Source organism: Suncus etruscus, chromosome 16 (genome assembly GCF_024139225.1).
Source record: "Suncus etruscus isolate mSunEtr1 chromosome 16, mSunEtr1.pri.cur, whole genome shotgun sequence".
Classification (NCBI taxonomy): domain Eukaryota; kingdom Metazoa; phylum Chordata; class Mammalia; order Eulipotyphla; family Soricidae; genus Suncus; species Suncus etruscus.
The window spans coordinates 7,237,198-7,261,784 of NC_064863.1; the positions used below are offsets into that span (position 1 = coordinate 7,237,198).

General features: G+C 39.2%; 1 pseudogene; it reads left to right on the plus strand.

Moving 5' to 3' along the window:
- Positions 1 to 12,277: 12,277 nt before the first annotated feature.
- LOC126032561 (3-hydroxyisobutyrate dehydrogenase, mitochondrial-like) lies at positions 12,278 to 21,979 on the plus strand (annotated as a pseudogene).
- Positions 21,980 to 24,587: the final 2,608 nt, after the last annotated feature.

The window sequence follows — 24,587 nt, forward strand, 5'->3', positions numbered from 1 at the left end:
CAGAGTGCACACTCAGCAACAACTATGGCCAAGTTTCTAACTAGCTATTTATACTTGAATAAGAGTCTTAACCTTCAAGAGTCTACTTCTTTATCTGTAAAGAAAAGGTTAAAAAAGATCACCTAACGTAGGCATTATTAGAGAAAATTAAAGCAAAATATTTAATTTATGCATAAAGAAGATCACAGTAATTATATACAATAGTAATTATTATTAGAGAAGGGATTGATTAAAAATCTGCTGAATTCATTTTGAACAGCATTGAAAAATATATACTCCTCAGAAGTCACTACTTTTCTATTAGTAAAATTTCAAAGAAGTCATTTAGGTACAGTGGGAAGAACAAATATATTTAAGATCAAATTCATGGTTTTGAGTCTTTGTTTTGACACTCATGATTAGGAAAACTTGTCCATCTCTGAGCTTTCCAACCTTACTGAATATAGATAATATAATAATAATAATTGCTATTTGAAGTTATGCAAAGATTTTACCAATGAAAACGACTCCTGAGTTGGATGCCCCTTATTTAACCCACAAATACTTGGCTCAAATATTGTTGTTATAGTGAAGCCCAGAGACTAAACAAAACAATGAAGAAAACCCAACAAAACATAATTTATGGAGTTGAATTGATGAGGGTTCCATATACCTTTTTTTATAGCCTCCAACTTTTTTTCCCAGTTACCATCTAATTACAAAATAAATCTGGGGGGGGTGGATTTATGAACCAACGAGAGAGTTGTGCTGCCTCAGGAATGTCTATACTGTCATAAATTTTTGTCTGTTTCTCTTTCTGTGGTTCCAAATATTTCCACACTCTATTAGATCATTCTGGATTTGAGAGAAAAATACTCCAAGTAGAGTGGTTTTGGCAGAGCCCAATCTTTTTTTAAGGCCCTGGGATGACAAAAGCAGAAATCACTATTCAGATTGCAGAATAGAGAAGAAAGGATGATACATTTGGTGTTGGAGCAACTGTTTAACTAAAACCATTTCACAGAGAGATGGTCTATAGAAGATAGCTGTCATCATGGAAGCAACATCGTTCTGCTTGCCAAACTCTACTTGATTGAGGCTGGAGACATAGAATGTAGGTAGGGTGTTTGCTTTGCATGCAGAAGGATGGTGGTTCGAATAATGGCATCCCACATGGTCCACTGGGCCTGCCAGGAGTGATTTCTGAGCGTAGAACCAGGAGTAATCCCTGAGAACTACCAGGTGTGACCCCCCAAAACAAAACAAAACAAAAAACAAACTCTACTTAATTATCTCACTGATGAGCATTTTATTAATGACTGATACATATAACAGTAGAAGAAATGGACACTAAAATTGCATGATTGGAGATTGGCAATAGTTTTTCAAGACCAATTTATTGTAGATATCTAATTTTACTGACAGATATGTTAAAGGCAGAAAAATTTAGTACCTTTCTCTAGGCTATCATCTATTATTAAGTTACTTAGCTCATCCTGAAGGTGAGTTACGCACATAGATTAGAATAACTCACTGTGATAATTAAGATGATGAGATGATCCTGGTAATGCCACAGCTTATGTCTGATGAAGAGAGTGAAAATGTAATTTAAAATAAGATTTGATCAGAGTTATAGGTTGTGCATATTGATAGACTAGTAAAATATATGGATAGACATAGATAGAATAGAAAGATTGATATGAAAGGATAGGAAGATAGGTGAAGGATAGAGACAGATAAAGAGAGAATAGGAGGATAGATTATAGGCAACAAATGGATGTTAGACAATGGGTATCCTTCATACACAAATAAGATAGAATGGTGAAAGATGGTTAGATGATAGATAAGTGATAGTTGGTTAATTGCTATATGGTTGGATCATAAGTGGATAATTAGCTTATCTATATTTTTAGGTACTATTCATATTCTACCTAATCTTTTTTTTTTTTTTGGTTTTTGGGCCACATCCAGTGATTCTCAGGGTTTACTCCTCCTGGCTATGCACTCAGAAATCACTCCTGGCTTAGGGAGCCATAAGGGACACTTCGGATCAGACCCAGGTTCTTCCTGGGTCAGCCACGTGCAAGGCAAACACCCTACTGCTGTGCTATCACTCTGGCCCTATTCGACCTAATCTTTTAACCAATCTGTATTCCATTTTATAACCCTTCTACTCCATTTTACAGTAGAAGATCCTATAGTTAATATGCAGAAAGAAACTTAGACTGTTTCTCTCCAGAAATCTAATTCCTTATTACTCTACCATCTTGATGCATAGAGAGATGATTTCCCATTCAGGAAGAAGTTGATATTCAGGGACAGGATGGCATATCAGGTATAAACTTGAATACTATACGCTTATCCCTGAGCTCCTAATCAAATTCCTTCTATTTAGATATTTTCTTCTAGTGTGGCCACTAATTTCAAAATCATTGCCTTAAATTTTCACTTATTTCCTTCCATAATGTATCTCCTCCTAGAGGCAGTGCCAGAACATTAGATTCTTGAATTGCTTCCTTAGTAATAACCCACCTCCTTGCCTCCTATCTTTTCCTCAAAGTCTCCTGGGGAATGCATTCTTGTACATGCAAGTCCCAGCTATTTTACCCCTTAATCTGTTTTTTTTTTTTCTTTTTGACTGGATCACAAAACTGAATCTCTCAACTTCAATTCCAAAATACTTGGAAAATTACAGTTTTGATTCCAATTTTAAAGTATCTTCCAGGGGAACTCTAGGGGGTTGGACTACATTCTGCCATGCTCAGAACTTACACTGGCTCTAGACTTAGGGATCACTTTTGATGGAGCTTGGTGAGCTATATGGTGATCTAGGAAAGAAGCCTGAATTGCCTATGTACAAGGCAAGTGCCTGACACTATGTACTCTCTCTGTCTCTGTCTCTGTCTCTCTCTCTCTCTCTGAAGCAATTCTGACACTTTGTTAGTGTGTTCTGCTTGGGTGGCAATTACAATGCTCCATGCATCACTCTAAAGAGATACCATGTCTTGGAGGTTCCGGGCAGCTAGGATGAGAAGGATTCCAATGTAAAGAACTTTTTTGTTTGTTATGTTTTGTTTTGGGGTCATACCAGTGACACTGGGATTACTCCAGGCTGTGCACTCAGAAGTTGCTCCTAGCATGCTCGGGGGATCATATGGGATGCCGGGACCAGAACCACCACCTGTCCTGAATTGGCTGCATGCAAGGCAAACCCTCTACTGCTTTGCTATTGTTCTGGTCCCCAATGAAAGGAATTTTACTGATACCCTAAGGGTGCTTCTTATTCAGAAGATATTGTTGAAGAAGAACCCTGGTACTCTAAGGATAGAATTGCTTCTGGTTCAACCCCCGTTGATTTAATGTGCTCTTCTACTTTTTATGATAATACTCCTGAGTCTGCAAGTTTCCACTTTGCTCACGAAGGGACTTTCTACCCCAAAAACATGAGCATGAAAAAAAGTCAATGGAAAATGGAACAACTGCCATGTCTGCTGAAATTGGTAAAGCTATAGTCCATGGAGTCATAAAAGCTATGTCTCAGCCAAAACTTTGATATAAATAATTGCTGGCATGTACACTTCTGCTCTCATTCACATCCTACACTGGTCTGAATTTTAAGTCTGGTTTCCAACTCTTTGTTATTTTTTGCTGTACACATTTTTGCCATTGTGCTGGATCTACTCACAGCCTTGTTTGTGTCTGTTCATCAGTAGGATTTCCAAGGTTCACTTCCTCCAATCTGTTGGGGGAGAGAACAGTCTTTGACCTTCTGATCAGCCAAGTATAACTCTTCTTTCTCTGTTTTCTGGGTGCTTATACTTTTCATCCTCACCATACACATCCTTATTTCTATAGCACTCATTCTATGCAAAGATAAAATGCCTATCATAAATTATGGCAGTAAAAAGAAACCTTATACTTAACCTGTTCATCTTAACCTATGTATTTAACATAAATTAATCATTATTAGAAACACAGCTACAGATGGGGCTCCCAGAAATCTTGTGACCAAGTTTAAAGTGTAGGATTTTTAAGTATAATCTTGATATTAATGCCACAGAAACGAGGAAGCGATGGGGTGAAACACTGCATATGGAGATGGAGTTTAGTGAAGCTCAAACAATACTGAGGGAGAATGGAGTTATAAGGACCCTTTGTTCCCCCAGTTAGGCTAGTAAGGCCTTGTCTTTGTGCCTGCACAGTTATCAGACTTGGATGCAGGCTTTTTATGGTCTTATGGGAGTGGTTATTTAAGGGGCTGAGAGATAGAGATTGTTCATGGCAACACTCAGAGGTAAGAACAGCATGATCTTTGTTGGAGGGAAACCACTCGATTCACAGATGTATCCCCTAATGTTAGAAAGAGTCTCTTGGCCAACATTGCTTAGGCCATGTTTCTCCAGTGTTTTGGAAGCAGATGTTAAAATATAACTAGAATCATCCTAAGGGATCTCTTGTTTAAGATAAAGGGGCTGTTATATATGCCAGAACTGGTAGATAACTATTGGCTTTTGTGAGTGGAAGCAGAAGGGAAAACTGGGTGGGGAGAGCCACAGAGAGAAAGACAAATGTATGTGAGCCCTGGAGCAAAGATTCTGCTGAGCATTCTCTCTGTTATGGCCCATGTGGTTCATATTTTCAAGATAACACACAGTAACCTATGATGCTATGATTTTAATGTCTCAGAGACCCCAGGTACAGCAGACCCCTGGTCCAGTACTACACAAGCATACAAGGTCCTGGCGCCAGAGAGATAGCATGGATGTAGGGCATTTGCCTTGCATGCAGAAGGATGGTGGTTCTAATCCCGGCATCCCATATGGTCCCCTGAGCCTTCCAGGAGCAATTTCTGAGTGTATCGCCAGGAGTAACCCCTGAGCACTGCCGGGTGTGGCCCAAAAACCAAACCAAACCAAACCAACCAACCAACCAAACAAACAAAAAAACAAGCACACAAGGTCCTGTGTACAGATGATCATTCCAACTACAGCAGAGCTTAAATTCAAAACATTCTAAGTGTAGAAGTGTCCAGATGCAGGAGATCTAAAGTACAGTAGCTAGAAATGGCACCAATTTCATATCTTGCAGGAGGATCTCTTATCAAAAATCATTTAGCGGTAGACTGCATGGTTATTCAAGAGGTTAAAATGTACCCAAGAAGCTACTTGGCCTACTTCATAATGATGCAGCCACATAGTGTTTGGAGAATTGCTTGACCATGGTCCACTAAGATCATCTCTTCTCCCTTGGAGAGACAGTGCCTTCTCTGGCTGGGAATAATATAACATCATTATAGAATTCATTGTATGATATTTTTCTCTTGCTCTATGCTTCATGAGGAATCCTTAGACTAACTAGTGCATTGGTTATTTCTTGATCTAGGGCTTTTCTGGGTCTCAGATCCAGGAATGTTATACCGCAGACATGCTTTGACCTTCAGGAATGGAGGTACAAGCTTTCCCATTAAGCTTCTCTCTTTCTCATAGGTCTCAGTTATTAGGCTCATTTAAAGAGAAAACAGATCCTGAGACAGAGGACTCTGTGATTCAGATGAGAAAAACCACAGTTGAGAACTTCTCACTATTTCCAAGAAGTTTTTGTTTGCTGTGGTTAACCTTCACCATCAGATCTTAAGGTTCTGTTCCCTGTGTGTTGGGGGGTTGGTGAGAATATAGAGGTCAGTGGATAAAATTGGGGCACATTCTCCATCCTAAATTGTCTGATGACTCAGAATATGTCTGCTCAAACAGGGAAAGCAGAGTCAACAATCAAGACTGTATAAGATTCTCTGGCCAGCTTTGACCTGAGTGAGTGGGACTAGGTTGTTATCCCTGAAAACATCACAAATAGTCACTGGGTGGTACAGCAGTCTTTGGAATATTGTTGGTTAATTGTAGAAATGGCTAGCTACAAGATACACACACACTTTAAAGTAACTGTGTAAACTTCATGCTCTTGCTGTTGTGCTCATCTGTTTTCACTCTTTGGCATTTGGGTTTCTACCTAAGAGTTATTCCCCCCCCCCCCCCGAACAATGGGAAAGTTACTGCAATAGCAATATTTCACACCACGGAATAATATTCTATTCCTTCTAAAGCACATTTTTGAATGGTCCTAATCATATTGGGCGAGAAGAAAGGTAACTAAGATGGTCAGATTGTTACTCTACCTGGGTAAGAGAGTAAGCTGAGTTAGTGAGGTGGGAGTCTGACAGGCAGATTCTGCTGAAGGATCTAGCCTGTGAAAGTTGCTCTTCTCTGTCATGATGCTCATCCTCAAAACTTCAGACCAAATTGTGTGCATTTGTGGATGCACGTGCAAAATAAATGTCACAGACTCCTCATTTGAAATTTAAGTCATTATAACTAGTATTAATAATGCTAGATCAGGTAGATTTAGGAAGGTTGTTTCAAGAAAGCATCACTCATATTTAAGGGCTTTGTAGTTTTTATTAATGCATTGGCTTCTGAAAACTTTCTTCTGTCTTGAATTATAAATAATTTATATAAATCATGGTTAAATATAAAATAATTACTCTGCAAAACCTTGTGTTGCAGGAAGGAAGATGCTGAAGGTCCTGGTAATGTGTGTTTAGGGAAAAACAGAATCTTGAAATCTGAATGAACCCTAAAGCATGGAGGCCTTGATACAAAGGACCCTTCTTTGGAGCTAGAGAGCCATTGAGATGGAAAATTCCAGGTCAAGAGCATTGCAACACAAACCTGGTAGAGAATATCAAAAGAACCTCCACTGCTCCCAAATTCTCTTTGGAAGAAGTGTATAAAAATCCAACAAAGGAAGCAATTTTATGTGCTTTTTATACCCATATATTACTGCCATACATATGGTGCCAAAGCACTTGCCAGTAGCCTCTCTCCTCTTGAGTTGTGTTCTCTCATATATTAATACTAAGCTATATACTGGCGAATGTTTTGTTTTGAGTATGTATCTTAGCTTTCCTCTCTCCTTACCGTCCTTTACACCAAATACACTTGTTATACTTTACTGCTTTTCTTCTCCTAAAATTCTTTTTCTAGAAAAAGACAATAGACCCAAAAGGCCTTAGGAAGGTCTAGGATTGATTTCCTTTTTCTTGTAAATAGTGGGCTCCTGGGAAAGGTCCAGAACTGACTTTTCTTTCCCAATTGAGCTTGAGTTCTTGGTTCCTTGGAAAATAGAGTGGTAGGGATTCCCTCTCATGTCATGCAGAGCAATTAGATGTCTGGTGAAGCTTGAAGGCTGCCTGGTGGAACTGACCAGACATGAAGTCCTTACTTCATGGGAGGGGCTCATAATAGACTTTATCACTCCTAAATCATCCAGGTCTTCCTGGGGATGACAGAGGTGGGGAGAAGGAAAACAGTAGATTTTCTTCTTGAGGCTGCAGCCTCTCTCCTCATTTTACATACCATATTGCCGGTGTATAAGACGGCCCCCTAATTTTGCAGTTAAAACATAGGTTTAGGCCTATATTCGCTGTCTCAGACAGAACAGTCCTGTGCTGCAACTGTATGTACCACAGTGAGCAAATCACAACAAGCAAAGGTCCAAAGGTTCTAGTGTAATAGACTTCCTCTCTGACTCTGGCCAATCTGAGCCGGCTTTTGACAGTGTAGATTCGGGTCCAGAACATTGTCTAATTTGCATGCATAAAAAGCCTGCTTGAATTGGCTGAGTTAGAGAGGCGGTCTGAGCAGCCTTGCAGTGATTGGTCCCTTATCATAGGCAACTTTTCTGGCAATTCCCTGGTGGCGTCAGTTAATCTCCCCCACTACATGAACCAAACAACACCCCATCCTCAAACCCTAGCACTGAACCACCAACATGGTTAGTTGAGTTTTGCCAGAAGTGGTTCCCAGATCTCCTAAGTACTTTTTGGGAGCCCCCAAGAAAGAGATTTGGAAACTGCTGCCTGATTTTTTGTTTCATGTAGCGGCATATTGAAACATTTTTCGGGATATACTCGGAGTATAAGACGACCCCCGATTTTAGGTTGACTTTTTTTTTTATTTCAAAAGTCGTCTTTTACGCAGGAAAATATGGTAAGTCTATCAGTATCCTCCCCAGGCATCAACTGGACTCTGTGTATTCTCAAAAGATGCTCATATCAAAGGTAGTTTGTCTTGAGTTCTGGGCTTTATTCTGCAACCAGTTCTGGGAACCAACTAACATGGTCTTCCATTTCTCTAGGTTCTCTTCCTTGGGTGTGCAAAAAGACCCAGAAGAATCTGATCACTGTTTATCTCTGGCAACGGAGTAAGCAGACGAAGACATATCTTCCCTATGGGAGTGCCAATTCTCTGCACACTCTCTCAGTCTTAGGGAGAAAAAGGTGCCTTCTATTTCAGCTGTGCTTGGTGAAAAGTTAGAAGACTCATAGACTCATAAAGTTCTTTCTGTCAAAGGCTCTGAACAGTATCCATACTTTTTCAAGAAGGACTTTTGGTTACCCGGGAGAAACTCTCAGAAAAAACTTGTGAAGGGAGGATGTCTACAAGGTTTCCATAGACATATCAGTGAATATAGGTACATTTTCACAATGCCTTAATATACCTAAAGTGCCTTAGTATATTAGATTTGGGGGGCTGAGATGGGGCTGGTACAATTGACTATATTCAGAGATTGTTCATGGCTGTGAGGTCAGGGATCATTCCTGGAGTGACTTGAGTGATCACATAGGGTGCCAGGAATCAAATCAGGTTGGCTGCCATCCAGAAAAGTGCCTCACCAACTGTAGTATCTCTCCTAGCCTCTTGCTCCTACATCATTTTATATGTTGTATCTTTTCCCATTTACTTCAGGTAACAGCTTCTGCCCAAGTACAGGTGAGGGAAATGAGGCTAAGAGAAGAAGCTTACTTGGCCTAGTGGTATGACGAGGGAGAGAAGCCAAATCACAGTCAATTCATAAAGAAATCATCCTCAGAATGACTGATAAGAGGGGTTTGCTCGGAATTTCCTGAACTCACAAACATTTATAAGGAAACAATTCTAATTTAAGAATAATTTTAATTTAAGAATCTCTCATATATATGTAAGCCTGGGTGATTTGGGAACAAAAAGCAGGAAATAATAAAAACATTATCTGTTTAGTCAATCCTATTATGTTAACTATGCCCTACATAGAGATTTACAAAGAATTTAAAGCAATGTAGAAATATTATTTCTTTAACAACTACACAAAAATACTAGGCATATAATTTTCTATACTAAAGTTATATATGCCCAAACAAAAAATTTAAACTCTTTTATGTGGGAAAATAACAATATAAATTTTAAGTATATATATTTTAATTTTATACCATGCTTTTGAGAATTATTATAGGTTGGATTTACAATGGGAACATTTTTGGGGGGGATTTTGTTTTTGGGCCACACCTGGTGATGCTCAAGGGTTACTCCTGGCATTGCGCTCAGAAATTGCTCCTGGCTTGGGGGGCCATATGGGACACTGGGGGATTGAATTGCAGTCTGTCCTAGGCTAGCATGGGCAAGGCAGATGCCTTGCCACTTGTGCCACTGCTCCAGCCCCAGTGGGAACATTTTCTTATGGAAATATTACATAGGAATCAGATAATACTAGTGCTGCATATATTTTATGTGCTAAGGTCATGGGGGCAAGGTATGTAACCCCACAAAATTAATAGCTCACAAGGTGAGGTCTTTGTAGGGTGGCTCTTGGAGAAGTGACAGTCGTTTCAACATTGAGTAGAAATAAAAAATGATCAGAGTTAGGTACCAAATCCAAAGTCAACGACAACAGGATTGATACCCAATCTACAACAAGCTAGAGACAGAGGGGACCACTTACACTAGCAACCTGGGGAGCAAAGGAGGAGGATATGGGATGCATGCTGGGAAAGAGGGGGGTGAGGGAGGACAACATTGGTGGTGGGAATGCCCCTGATTCAATACCTAAATTTTTACTGTGAATTATTTGTAATCCACTTTGGTCAAAATAAAAATATTTATTAAAAACATTGAAAAAAATGTTTGAATGATTCATGAGGATAGAGACCATTTTGGGACAGACATGATTTCTTCATCTCTTGTAAGAGTCCGTGCAGGTTTTTGGTGGAGGAAGAATTTGGGATGGGGGCACCTTGACCTGACTAGGCTGTTTCCCCATCCATCAGCAAGATATAGTACTGTACTTAGAGTATATCGAGACGAAGATATCAAAAAAAGGCAATAGACTTGTTGACATGATTATCCCCCAAAATAAGAACATGTCGCACGGGTCCTGTTGTTGCTTATGTGAAACTAAAAAAATGTTGCTTGTAAATTTTACTCCAATAGCAGAATAAATAAAAGAAGCTCTCAGCTACCTCTGATGTGTTATGCTTTTGCAAATGCTTTCCCTCAAGGGATCTTTCTTAGTAAGCAGACAAAAAAAAAACTCGCATGAAAACAACTTGTGAAAGATAGCTGGTGTCTCCTCAAGTTCAAAGAAAATCATGGGACCAGATTCTAAGCATCAAGGTGTTTCCCTCAGAGATGTCCAATTGAAGGGGAATTAGGAGGTAACTCTGAAAGGGCCACTTGGCAAACTGTCCCTTACAAATCTTTTTCCATATATATGGCCATAAATATATGGCCTCAGCCATATGCTCTAGGATTTGCAGACATATGGACTCATCTGTGTTTCTCACAGAGTCTACTCACTAGAGTATGCCTTGGGATGTTAAAAGGTAATGGGATTCTGGGTCAGAAAAGAGAATAATTTAGGGGACAGGGGAGAGAGAAGAATAGAAAGAGAGGGAGAGAGAGGTAGAGGGAGAAAGAAAAAGAGAGAAAGAATGAGACAGAGATGGGAAGGTGCTTATTGGTAGCATGCAGTGGAAGCTCAACCTAGAGAAAATCTTTACAAGGACTCTCAGGAATGGAAAGAAAGTCAATAAGATAGGAAACATAAAATAAATAAAACAAGACAGAGTAGGAGATGAGGAGGAAATATTTCTTGGAGACATGTTTTATGTAGTTGCCATGCAAGCAAACACATGTTCTTTACCATGTTTCAAAGGAGGAATCTTTTTTTAATAAAGTATTAACGAAATATCTAGGCACTGACAGTTCTCTGTATGTGCATCTGTCTATACATATATTTATATAATTTATTTATTTAGGTTTGGCTACACTATACTACACACTACACTTTGCTGTGCTCAAAGGACCATGTGGGGCTAGGGATAAAATTTGAGGCTTCCATATGCAAATCAAGCACTCTACCACTTTGTACTTGCTCCCTAGCTCCACTTTTTTTTTATTCTCACCAAATATTTATGTATCCAGGCAATCAATGTCTTCTCATAGTTCCAGTACCTCCTATGATCCAAGCACTCCTATGGAGAAAGAAACAGACTTGCCCTCTCCTTAATTCCAGTGGGTGTGAGAAATGAATATCAAATAAGCAAAAATTAATTAAGCAATTAATTAAAATTCTATAAGGCAAAGCCAAGTTCTTCTCCCTTCTGTCCTCCCCACCCCGCCACCAGAGATGAATGCTGTGAATAAATGAACAATTTGATGAGAGAGGTTTTGAGGAATTTAAACAGTCTTTATAATGGATCTTAGTGATATCTGAGATAAAAGTTCTGCGGACAGATACTCCATGCTCTCTCATATGTGGAATATAAAGAAACATAGTCAGAGAATAAAACATGACCAAAGGCAATAGCACGTGACAACTTGTATTCAAAACTGAGCTATATATGAAGGAAGGGGGAAAGAGGACGGAGTTTCCAAGGGAGCTTGAGAACAATGGTGACAGAAGTGAACATCTGAGATGGATGCACGAAAGCCCTCAATTAACAGTATTAACAGTAAATCACAATGCTTCTAATTAAAGAGTTAAGCATTCTGCGAATAAAAAGAAACAGTTTTTATTTTTCATCTCTCCAGTCATATGCACTTGCAACTTAGGGTTGAGACTTTTTGTCATTGTTTTGTTTTGATTTTTAAACTATACCCTACAATGGTCAGTAATTACTTCTAGCTCTGCACTGAGAGATCACTTCTAGCAGTGCTCAGGGGACCACATGGAATGCTGGGTATTATGAAACCTGGGTTGGATACATGCGAGGCAAACATCCTACATACTGTGCTATGGCGCTGGTCCAGGATTGAGAGTTTTTAATGAAAGCTACCTGAAAGGAGTTTATAGAGAAGGTGATGATTTCTGAATCACTCCAACTTCTGGAGGGGGTTTCAACTTTGATACAGTTGGAACGAAAACCCATGTGGTCCCCTGAGCACCTTCGGGCTCAACCCTTCTCCATCCTGGTTCTTGCTGGAACCCCATGAGGATAACAGGAAAACTGACAACAGTAGCTGCAAAGACCAAGCCAAACACCCACCTAATCAAAACTGATGATGATGGTTATTTTAGTTCTTTGTTTCTCATTCTACCATCTTCTCTGGATCCTCCCTCAAAATGGGCTGTTATCACTGGAATGAATATGTTGCTGAAAAGTACATAATTTTTTTTTACTTTAATAAACTTAAAACTTCCTCAGCTCATCTAAAAAATTAGAAATCTGGTATTTAAAGGTGACTTGGGAAAAGATATGTATCTTAACCACATGTAATGTGAGAGCCTTGTTTTGAAATTGATTCAAACACAGTAAGAAGTACATTGGATTTAGTTAATTTTGGTTTTTTAGGCTATCCCTTGCTGTGCTCTGGACTATTTCTAGACCTATTTTCAGAATTGATGCCTGGTGGTACTGGGAATAGAACTAGAGTTGTTGATATGCAATGCAAGATTATTATCTCCTATATACTCTTTCTGGTGAAAGGAGTGGTTTAAATAAATAACATCTATTTTAAATGAAGTGTTTTAAATAAAGGACAAGATATCAATTTAGGAAACGAATATTCACTTATTTTCAGAGATAACAATAGACACAGATAATATAAATAGACTATGTAAATAAAAAGATAATTAATCTGGAGTTTGTTTTAAAGAACTCCAGGAAAAAGATTGGCCAAGAAATCAGTTATGGTTGACAACTCATTACAAAAAGTACTTGAAAGAGTGAGGAATGGTGGACACATGATAATCCATTACTTTTATCTCTCGATTTTATACTTTGAAACATGTACATTATAGTTGTAGATGTTTCATTGAGGACCAAGTACAAGGTTTAATTTATTTATAAAGATCGACACATCACTGTCCATTTAGGCCTTTGTGAAACCCGGGCAGAGCTAGTTAGTGAGAAGCCAAGAACACACAGGTGGGGTTGTTACTGAAACAGAATGGAAAGGAGCCATGTTCAAGAACAAGGGGGCCCACACAGATGCTGGCAACCAAAGGGACCCATAGATCCTAATCCCTGCCAGGGTAGGTGCTTCATTCACTTTTGATCAGGGCTGGACCTGGTATAATACCAATTCTCAGAAATTAGCCAGGAAGTGAATGCAGGTAGGAAGAGATGGTCACTTGCACTAAGACTAACAGCAGGAAAAGGGAAAGAGTGAATTTAGATGTATCACACTGTGTCCAATAAGGTGTTATCCTTGGGAAGGAGGTCCATAATAGAGAGAAAGAGGCAGACGGAGACAGAAGAAGAGGGAGAGGGAGTGAGGAAAAGGAGAAAGAGAAAAAGGGAGGAAGAGGGAGAAATGAAGAGAGAGAAGGAGAGGGAAGAAGGGAGGAAGGAAGAGAGAGATGTGATAGAGGAACCAACAATAATTTTCCTGTACTTTTTTCTTTCCTGCCTTCTCTGAATCACACACCTTGTCCATTATGGAAAATCCCAACATCTGGCCCACAGTTTTCTCTTAAGCACATTCTGGGAAAACTAAAAAACAGCTTCTGGAATTTGCAAGTTCCTAGCCTTTAATTCAATTTGATGTTGTTTTGGATCCTGAGAAAGTTCTTTTCCCTTCCACAAGCCATGAACTCTTAACTAAATTCATCTCATAGGAGTTCTCACAGTAGAGGATGCAGCAAGGGAAACATTTCTGGCCAAATGTTTTGAATTACCTGGCTCTTGGTCAGTACTTCTAAGTGAAACCTTGCGACTTCATAAGTGCAAAGCAAGTAAAACTGGAGTTATTATTGTGATTGATACTTTAGTAAGATGCTCATTATAGCCGGAGCTTCACAGAGGTCAAGCCCTTTGCTTCTTGTTTCTTGTTTCTTCTTGTTTCTGTTTCACATGGGACAGTACAGAGAACCTTGAACTGAGAAAATCTACTAAGTATGTTGATCCTTTTTAATCTTGCACACATAATATGAAATAAAAGTACCACAATAACCTTTTCAGTCTTAGTATTGTTTGAGTTTGCTAGTGCTGCTAATTCCAAAGGCAGTATTTCCTCAGTTCTAGGAAGGTACTGGATTTTTGATCAGGATTGTCACTTGAAAAGTGCCATACTATGAAGAGACTTTGTGATCTAGGTATAAAAGTGTTCTAACCCTGGCTCTCATCTCCCCAACTTCCCATATCCACATAACTGATGTCATTTTACCTTCAGATTCCAGGGCTCCTCAAGGGGAAGGCAGGGAATGACTTGGCATTTGTTTGAAAATCGATACTACTTTTGTCTAAACCATTCATAACGATCCTACTCCCCTCTACCAAGCATGAATGGGGCCTTCTTTCCAGCCTTTCCTCAGCCTCCTTCTGAGTGGTTCCAGTGACATCACTGATCATCTGTCCTTTAGGTCCAGCCAGATTTGTGTCTTGTAGGGAATAGGGAACCTTACGTTCTTAATCACTTCCATCAAATGCAAATGGGGCTGTCTTCCTGGGTCTTTTCTCAGCCTCTTTCTGGGTCTCAGAGCCATTACTCAAACCCCCCTCCTTCACATCAGCCTATATCCTGAGCCACCTTTTATAAAAAAAAGTTCAATAGATTGCTCTTTTTTAAAATTTTTTTTCTTTATTTAAACATCTTGATTACATATATGATTGTGGTTAGACTTCAGTCATGTAAAGAACACCCCCTTCACGAGTGCAACATTCCCACCACTAATGTCCCAAATCTCCCTCCATCCCACCCCACCCCCACCTGTACTCCAGACAGGCTTTCCAGTTCCCTCATTCATTCACATGATTCTGGTAGTTCTCTGTGTAGTTATTTCTATAACCGCACTCACCAGTCTTTGTGGTGAGCTTCATGAAGTGAGCTGGAAGTTCCAGACCTCCTCTCATTGTATCTGAGGATTGTTGCAAACATGACTTTTATTTTTCTTAAAATCCATAGATGAATGAGACTATTCTGCATCTCTCTCTCCCTCTGACTTATTTCACTCAGCATAATAGACTCTGAGTGAGACTATTCTGCGTTTATCTCTCTCCTCTGACTTATTTCACTCAGCATGATAGACTCCTTGTACATCCATATATAGGAAAATTTCATGACTTCATCTCTCCTGACAGCTGCATAATATTCCATTGTGTATATGTACCACTGTTTCTTTAGCCATTAGTCTGTTGAAGGGCATCTTGGTTGTTTCCAGAGCCTGGCTATTGTGAATAGTGCTGTAATAAATATAGGTGTGAGGAAGGGGTTTTTGTATTGTATTCTTGTGTTCCTAGGGTATATCCCTAGGAGTGGAATAGCTGGGTCGAATGGGAGCTCAATTTCCAGATTTTGGAGGAATCTCCATATCACTTTCCATAGCTCTCATTGTTTGCAGATGACATGATACTCTACTTAGAAAACCCTAAATACTTTACCAAAATGCTTCTGGAAACAATAGACTCATATAGCAAGGTGGCAGGCCACAAAATAAACACACAGAAATCAATGGCCTTTTTATACACCAATAATAATAAGGAAGAGAAGGAAGTCAAGAAGGCAATTCCATTCACAATAGTGCCACACAAACTCAAATATCTTGGAGTCAACTTGACCAAAGATGTAAAGGACCTATACAAAGAAAACTATAAAGCCCTACTCGAAGAAATAAGAGAGGACACACGGAAATGGAAACACATACCCTGCTCATGGATTGGCAGAATTAACATCATTAAAATGGCAATAGTCCCCCAAAACATTATACAGATTTAATGCGATCCCTTTAAAAATACCCATGACATTCTTCAAAGAAGTGGATCAAACACTTATTAAGTCCATCTGGAACAATAAACACCCGCAAATAGCTAAAGCACTTCTAGGGAAAAGGAAAATGGGAGGCATTACTTTCCCCAACTTTAAACTGTACTACAAAGCAATAGTTATCAAACAGCATGGTATTGGAATAAAGACAGACCCTCAGATCAGTGGAATAGGCTTGAGTTCTCAGACATTGTCCCCCAGACATACAATTACCTAATTTTCGACAAAGGAGCAAGAAATCCTAAGTGGAGCAGGGAAAACCTCTTCAACAAGTGGTGCTGGCAGAACTGGTTAGCCACTTGAAAAAAGCAAACATACACCCCCAGTTAACATCATGTACGAAGGTAAAATCCAAATGGATTAAAGACCTTGATATCAGACCTGAGACCATAAGGTATACAGAACAACACGTCGGTAAAACACTCCATGACATTGAGATTAACGGCTTCTTCAAGGAGGAAACTGCACTTTCCAAACAAGTGGAAGCAGATATCAACAGATGGGAATACATGAAGCTGAGAAGCTTCTGCACCTCAAAAGAAATAGTGCCCAGAATACAAGAGTCACCCACGGAGTGGGAGAAACTATTCACCCAACACCCATCAGATAAGGGGCTAATCTCCAAAATATACAAGGCACTGACAGAACTTTACAAGAAAAAAACATCTAATCTCATCAAAAAATGGGGAGAAGAAATGAACAGACACTTTGACAAATATACAAGGCACTGACAGAACTTTACAAGAAAAAAACATCTAATCCCATCAAAATATGGGGAGAAGAAATGAACAGACACTTTGACAAAGAAGAAATACAAATGGCCAAAAGACACATGACAAAATGCTCCACATCACTAATCATCAGGGAGATGCAAATCAAAACAACGATGAGATACCACCTCACACCACAGAGAATGGCACACATCACAAAGAATGAGAACAGTCAGTGCTGGCGGGGATGTGGAGAGAAAGGAACTCTTTTCTTTTTTTTTTACTATTCTTTTTTTTTTAATTAAATTTTTTTATTTAAACACCTTGATTACATACATAATTGTGTTTGGGTTTCAGTCATGTAAAGAACACCCCCCATCACCAGTGCAACATTCCCATCACCAATGTCCCAAGTCTCCCTCCTCCCCACCCGACCCCCGCCTGTACTCTAAACAGGCTCTCCATTTCCCTCATACATTCTCATTATTAGGACAGTTCAAAATGTAGTTATTTCTCTAACTAAACTCATCACTCTTTGTGGTGAGCTTCCTGAGGTGAGCTGGACCTTCCAGCTCTTTTCTCTTTTGTGTCTGAAAATTATTATTGCAAGAATATCTTTCATTTTTCTTAAAACCCATAGATGAGTGAGTCCATTCTGTGTTTTTCTCTCTCTCTCTGACTTATTTCACTCAGCATAATAGATTCCATGTACATCCATGTATAGGAAAATTTCATGACTTCATCTCTCCTGACAGCTGCATAATATTCCATTGTGTATATGTACCACAGTTTCTTTAGCCATTCGTCTGTTGAAGGGCATCTTGGTTGTTTCCATAGTCTTGCTATGGTAAATAGTGCTGCAATGAATATAGGTGTAAGGAAGGGGTTTTTGTATTGTATTTTTGTGTTCCTAGGGTATATTCCTAGGAGTGGTATAGCTGGATCGTATGGGAGCTCGATTTCCAGTTTTTGGAGGAATCTCCATATCGCTTTCCATAAAGGTTGAACTAGACGGCATTCCCACCAGCAGTGGATAAGAGTTCCTTTCTCTCCACATCCCCGCCAGCACTGACTGTTCTCATTTTTTGTGATGTGTGCCATTCTCTGTGGTGTGAGGTGGTATCTCATCGTTGTTTTGATTTGCATCTCCCTGATGATTAGTGATGTGGAGCATTTTGTCATGTGTCTTTTGGCCATTTGTATTTCTTCTTTGTCAAAGTGTCTGTTCATTTCTTCTCCCCATATTTTGATGGGATTAGATGTTTTTTTCTTGTAAAGTTCTGTCAGTGCCTTGTATATTTTGGAGATTAGCCCCTTATCTGATTGGTATTGGGTGAATAGTTTCTCCCACTCAGTTGGTGGCTCTCGTATTCTGGGCACTATTTCCTTTGAGGTGCAGAAGCTTCTCAGTTTAATATATTCCCATCTGTTAATTTCTGCTTTCACTTGCTTGGAGAGTGCAGTTTCCTCCTTGAAGATGCCTGTAATGTCCTGGAGTGTTTTGCCTATGTGCTGTTCTATATATCTTATACTCAGAAAATGGTCCCCAGACATACAATCACCTAATTTTTGATAAAGGAGCAGGAAATCCTAAATGGAGCAGTGAAGGCCTCTTCAACAAGTGGTTTTGGCACAATTGGATAGCCACTTGAGAAAGGAACTCTTATCCACTGCTGGTGGGAATGCCATCTAGTCCAACTTCTATGGAAAGTGATATGGAGATTTTTCCAAAATCTAGGTTGCTTTCTTAAACACCCTGATACTCCAGCATCCCAAATCACTAAATGCAAAGATCAATGGAGAAGCTAAGGAAAACATCTACAGTTAGAGATATGTAGAGAAATCCTGGAAAATCTCCAAGTCCACCCAAATGCCTGAACCTTAAAAATGAGGACCTAAAGTCAACACTTAATGGTTTAGCAATGGCAATCAAGGACTCATTAGCCTGCAAAATTAAGAAGTCTATAGATAAGCTATTTATAAAAAAAACCCACAAATATATGAACAGCACAAATGCAAACATATTCCCATAGATTCTTGCACATGCATACATGTATATATACACACACACCAGGCAGAAGTTTTGTGTCATCTCTTTGGAAAACAGACTCACAGACGTAAAGAATAGACTGGAGCAGTGGCTCAAGCACCAAGGCATCTGCCTTGCATGCTCTAGCCTAGGACAGATTGTGGTTCTATCCCCCGGCTTCCCATATGGTCCCCCAAGCCAGGAGCGATTTCTGAACACATAGCCAGAAGTAACCCCTGAGTGTCACTGGGTGTGGCCCAAAAACAAAACAAACACAAAAAAAAGATGTGAAGAAAAAGACTCAGTTGGAGAAGGATCACAAGCTTGTAGAAAATCATTAGAATCACTGCAAAGCTACTTGCAGGATGATTTTCTTTTCTGGAATGAGTCACTCTTTAGTTATTTGTAGGGTTTCAGGTGATACAAAGCTCAAGGAAAGCTTCTTGCTCTTCCAATGTATGAGGCTGAATATCTGGGAAGTCACAAGTGCTGAGAAAGGGGCTCTGATCAGAAGGGTCAGGTGCCAGGAGTTTATCTAGATAACGCCACTGGATGATGAGTTGGGCTCAGGAGATTTGGGGTCTGTCTCTCACCTTCCCTGTGGTTACTGCCAAAGCCCTCAAAGGCTCCATTTCAAAAGAAATTTTGTGTCTATGCAGTAGAGCTTGACCATTGTTTACCACATTTCCTGCAGGTAATAAACATTGTAAGGAATTCTGTGTGCTCAAAGTGTGGACCAGGATAACTGCAAAGTCCAAGGTCTCCAAGGAAAGAGTCATTGAGCATCTAAACTAGTACCTGTACAGAGAAAACACCCAGAAGTCATGCAGAAAGCAGGCATAAAATAGAACTAGCTCTGTCCTTTGAGAAGATAGAGAAAGAGACGCTCTTTCAAGGGAGGAATTGCTTAGTTGGGCTACAGAAAATCAATTGAAATCAGCCTAGTATTTGGATACTCCAGACAGTAAGAAGAACTTGATCTGCTAGGGGCTTTGAAAGAATCTGGTGCCTGGGGGAATCCGTGCAACATTATGCTTGAGGAATATTGAATTATACATACATATACATATAGTTTACATATATGAAATATCTCTATAGAGATCACATATATAGAGAAATATAAATATATCAGTTTCTTACTATACATTTTATATAATATATATAAAATTGCATGTGTAAATAATTTCCATGCAATAGATATTAAATATAATTGTATATAATTGTATAATGTGTAAAATTTTTTATATATATGCTATTTCTATATAAAATCTATAACTAAGATAATCAGTACTAACTCTCTCCTAACATAGGCTCAATGTCCTCCTTTGTTCACTAGCCCTATGTCTTTTCTATCTGCTGCCAGAGGCCCACCTCTGGGTCATGCTTGTTATCTCTTTGCTGGCTGATCATCTGGCCACTTAGCTAATTGGCCATTAGCTATTTAAAAAACATTCAAGGTGCATGCTGCCACCTGCCACCACGTCCTCCTGCTCCTCGGGCCTCTGGGTTTCTATCACTGGTCGAACCCGGAGCGGCAAGGTCAACGCTGGAAGGTGGGGCGGGGGCAGCATGGCAGCCTCCTTGTGGTTCCAAGGAGCCGACTCTGGCCTCCGCAGCCGCTGGAGCCTTGCAGTAGGTCAATGGCCTCTAAGACTCCAGTTGGATTCATTGGACTAGGCAACATGGGAAACCCAATGGCAAAAAATCTCATGAAACATGGCTATCCACTCATTAGTTATGATGTGTTCCCTGATGCATGCAAACAGGTGAACAGGTAGTGTCTTCCCCAGCCAGCAGATGTGGCTGAAAAGGCTGACAGAATAATTACAATGTTGCCCACCAGTATGAATACCATAGAAGCTAATTCTAGAGAAAAAGGAATTCTAAAAAAAGTGAAGAAAGGTTCACTGTTAATAGATTCCAGTACTATTGATCCTTCCGTTTCAAAAGAGTTGGCCAAAAAAGTGGAGAAAATGGGAGCAGTTTTCATGGATGTGCCTGTGTCTGGTGGTGTGGGAGCTGCTCGTTTCAGGGAACCTCACATTCATGGTGGGAGGAGTTGAAGCTGAGTTTGCTGCGGCCAAAGAGTTGCTAGAGTGCATGGGCTCCAATGTGGTGTTCTGTGGAGCAGTTGGGACTGGACAGGCTGCAAAGATCTGCAATAATATGCTGCTAGCTATTAGTATGATCGGAACTGCTGAAGCTATGAATCTTGGAATAAGGCTAGGGCTTGACCCGACGCTGTTGGCTAAAATCCTGAACATGAGCTCAGGACGGTGCTGGTCAAGTGACACTTAAAATCCTGTACCTGGGGTGATGCATGGTGTTCCCTCTGCTATTAACTATCAGGGTGGATTTGGAACAACGCTCATGGCTAAGGACCTGGGATTGGCACAAGACTCTGCGACCAGCACAAAGAGCCCGATCATTCTAGGCAGTCAGGCCCATCAACTCTACAGGATGATGTGTGCAAAGAGCTTCTCGAAGAAAGACTTCTCATCCGTGTTCCAGTTTCTGCGAGAGGAGGAGAGCTTCTGAGGTGCCTTTTAGCTGTGGACACGTTTGAAATCAGACATTACCTTGTCGCCTCCTCCTAGCTCACCAGTGAATGAGTTAATCAGAGGCCACCTGTCTGCTTTTGATCCTAGGCCAAAATAAGCCCTAGGATTTTCCACCCATTTTTTAATTGTTTACTCTTTTTAACTATTTAGTAAACATATTCTTTGATTTATTTTTTTGCTCCAAGCCACTAGTGGTCTCTGCTAACTAGCTGGTTGACCTTTTGGCAAACTTTGATCCCTGATCATCTTCAACTAAATCGTTGCATACTTGGATCATAAACCCTGTCTTAAAGGAAAGAAAGCAAATCAGTGTGAGGAAAGGAGTTAGAGAAGGGGGAAGTGCAGTGTGTCTCCCCGTGCCTCTCCATGGTGCCAGGTCCTCTTGTCCTATTATCCCCCAGTGGGATTCTTGCATGCTAAGGCAGCATGTTGACTTTCTAGGCACACAGGAGTGAGACCTGCCATGTAGCTTTTACTTAGAGCTCAATGTAGGATCTCAGGGTGGACCCTCATAGCAACTCCCCAATACTCAGCAAACTTGTTTTCTATATTTTGCTTCCTTGTACATTCATTCTTACTACATATTTTTTGACTTCAGAAGAATTACTTCTTTAGATCTGTTTCAGAGCCAATATGATCCTTGCTTTAGAGAATTATTGCATTATTCTAAATAGATCCTTATTATTTTCAACTCAAATAAATTTCTATGCTTGTAGTAAAAAAATAAAAAAATTCAATAATCTATTTGAAAATTTTATTTCTAACTTTAAAAGTATTGTCAATATGAACAGGATAGGGATTTATCTTAAAAGGATGGGATTAACTTGCAAGACCCTCAATTTGATTCCTAGCAGCACATGGGTCTTAAATTGGTGTAATCCCAGAAGCCCTCAGCACTCTTGGGTTTCAGTACTAATCTATGGGGCCCACACCACTAGAATAGACCTTGCCCCCCAGCAATTCTGCAAAGGCCCCCTACTTAAAAATTATCCAAAGAGAAGTAATACAAAAGTATTATAATGATAATACACAAATATAAATACAAAGAATCATAATTGTAAAACCCTTCTCTATATTTACAGTGCTGCCTTTTTAGTGGACTTAATAAGAAATGTTATTAAGTATTATTTTCACATCACTAGGTAATATAAGTTGAATGTATATATAGTGATTTTATTTTGAAACCTAAAATGTATAACAGTCAAGTATACACAATAACATAAAACACCTAAACATGTCCAATACATTTTATGTAAGTTCATTATGATAAAAATTACAAAATTTTTTTCAAAGATATTAATAATCTACTATAATGGGCAGAGAGGCTTGATATTATAAGGATGTCAGATACTCCAAAATTGAGCTATCGATGTAACACTATCACAATGGAAATGTCAATATTTTATTTCGTAAAACTTGATAAGCTGAAACTTGAAATATAATTAGAAACTTAAGGTCAAGAATAGTCAAGAAAAGGAAATATTGGTGCCTTTACTTTTCACATTCCACTGATCATTATTGCATCATTAACTCTCAATGATATTGGCATAGATAGATGGACCCTGGTCAGAAGACTGCCTGCAGAGAGCTCAGGACAATGAAGAAACTTCATCTGTTGGAAAACTAGGGTTGCAAATCAGTGGGGAAAGGAAAGAATTTTCAAAAAACTGTGGTAGTACATTGGAGTATCAATGGGGGCAGCTGGAGAAATTGAATCTCTAAATCACCTAACATGCAAAAATCAATTTCAGTTTTATTACAGGCTTTACCAGACAACTCTCTACAACTTTTAGGTCTCGGAAGAACAATGCCTTGAGATGCTAGGGTAGAAATGAACTTATTAAATAAGATTTAAGGAGTGTAAACATAAAGTCTATGGCACAAGTGATTAACGAGAGCTGGCAATTTGGCATGGCATGTATGGGATATGCCACAAGACAGATAGGTGATACTCGGAGAAATACTAGGGAAGGAATCTAAGAATGAGTGATTCCCCAGCTGGGAGATATAATTAAAGCTGTTGTGTTTCTGTTTCTATAACACAAACAACCTACCACTTGCAAGTAATTTAATAGAAAACTATTTTCATGGTTTCCATAGACATTAAGAGTGTATCCTAGTTACACAAAACTCAGGAGAACATTACATTCTTTGGAATGTACATTCGACAACAATTTACAAAAAGTAATTAAGAGCACAAAAGACAAATGGAGATGAGATTACTTTGGAACTCTGATATGTGCAAACTTGGCACTACAAACTCACCAGGTAGATATGCCAACTCATCACTTAATGTTCAAAACAGTACACCATATTTATTGATCCCTTCTTCCAAGTCAATAGTACCTTTTTAAAATCAATTTTAATTTTGAAAAGTTTCTTGAAATAGAATGCTATACACAATAAGACACATCTTCTGTGAAAGAATACATTTGGCCAAAGTTTCTATTTGGCCTAAATAACACTTTCTAGACATCTCAATGCCATTGTTGTCTCTTCATATTTGTTTGCAAACCTTCTACAACTTTCCAGGTAAAATTTTTTTTCACTGCAATAATTTAACTAGAAAAGTTATTAGAAATGTAAATATTTGGTGAATATTTACAAATACTGTTCTCTTCAAATATTGGAGAAATGACTGAAGACATGAAAAGGCTACCATTTCATCCAGAGATGTCTTAAAGCATTTTTTCTATTGCTTGTGACAATATTATTCTTCATATGTAGAAACTTTGAAAACCACTGATCTACTATCACCTTTGTTATAACTGCTGTACCATGGACTAGTATGCCAGACAGATGTTGGTCTATCTATTTTAAGAGGTTGAAGAACAGTGTTGGAGAATTGAATCTTAAATAATGGTATCCAAATATTGTTCTTCTGATAATGAGAATTCAGCATCTGTTATTCATTTCTCTTGACATTTAAACTTTTTTAACTTTGACTTTTTAAAATATGCAAATTCCCTAATTATTTCTTGCAATAATCAACCATTTGAAACTTTGTATCAGGGGCCGGAGAGATGGCATGAATGTAGTGTGTTTATCTTGCATGCAGAAGGATGGTGGTTAGAATCCTGGCATTCCATATGGTCCCTCGAGCCTGCCAGGAGCAATTTCTGAGTAGAGAGGAATATAGAGCCAGGAGTAACCCCTGAGCTCTACCGGATGTGACCCCAAAACCAAAAAAAAAAAAAAAAAAAGAAACTTTGCATCAAAAGAAAGCATAAATCAG